Source organism: Bombus huntii, unplaced genomic scaffold, assembly GCF_024542735.1.
Source record: "Bombus huntii isolate Logan2020A unplaced genomic scaffold, iyBomHunt1.1 ctg00000052.1, whole genome shotgun sequence".
NCBI lineage: Eukaryota > Metazoa > Arthropoda > Insecta > Hymenoptera > Apidae > Bombus > Bombus huntii.
Window position 1 is genome coordinate 885,769 of NW_026099316.1, and position 1,077 is coordinate 886,845.

At 46.1% G+C, this 1,077-nt stretch overlaps 1 pseudogene; it reads left to right on the top strand.

The window, feature by feature from the left end:
• The first annotated feature begins 618 nt into the window (after window positions 1-618).
• LOC126875725 (5S ribosomal RNA) lies at window positions 619-737 on the top strand (annotated as a pseudogene).
• The last annotated feature ends 340 nt before the right edge of the window (window positions 738-1,077 follow it).

Genomic DNA, 1,077 nt, shown 5'->3' on the forward strand with positions numbered 1-1,077 from the left:
TATGCTTTTTCCTCTCCACTTTTACGTTGTATCCTTCGAGCTTGGATGCTCGATCATAGTTGCGCGAGGGAAACCTTTTTCTCCATAGACACGCACAAAACCTACGCTTTCAGGTTTACATCCCCCTGGAGCCCCGTAGTCCATATTTTTTGATAATTCCTACAATAATATTTTATAATTAGACCTACAATATATTTAAAAAAATAAAATCCCGATAAAAGACAAAAGGGTGGACAATTGCATTACCTATTAAGTATTATAGAAAAATATTAAAGGAAGCATATATATTTCGTCGTATTACGTGCAAATTTTCCACAAATGCGTAAAAAACCGCGGTCTATTTACATAATAAAATAAATAATTCTTATGTGTCATAAGTCAAATTTTCTTTACCATTCTCTCCAAAACTTCTTGTCCCCTCAGAATATTGCCTAACGTTGTGTCTAAAGATGTAATCGCATCTCAACAGAGATAAAAATTTGTCAAAAGAGGAAACTAATTATCCTGCTAATGATACGTCGAACGACGTCGTAGACCAAGAAAACGAGATCGATGCTGGAGGATTGGAATCCGGAAAGATGGAAGAAGAACGTTGGTAAAGAGCCATTTACTCGCAACGCCAACGCCCTGGCCGGGCTGAATGCACTCGTTCCCGTCAAATCACGAAAGTTAAGCAGCGCCGGGCACGGGTAGTACTCGGATGGGTGAACGCCTGGGACCTCCGTGTGGCGTTGGCGAAGCGTGCTGGCCCCCCCTCCGTGGGGTTCGGGCCTTGGGCGCTTGGCGGCTCAGCGCCTCGGGGCCGCCAAGCAGTCCGGTAGGGGAACCGGGCTGCCTGGCATGGCGACGAGGCGGTCTAACAATGGTCACACACCGCTCCATCAGCCGTGGTATTAAGATGTCGATGCGTCTCCGCAGTACATGTTCGGCTAGCCCGAGGGCCCGTTATAAATCTTAAGGTTTAGTTAACTAAAGTCCTTCAAACAGACAAACAGCCTTTGTCCCAACTACGGGAAGATAGGGGAGACGTATTTTTCAACGAGCGGCGTCTCCCACTAGCAACTTTCCCTCGAGGGC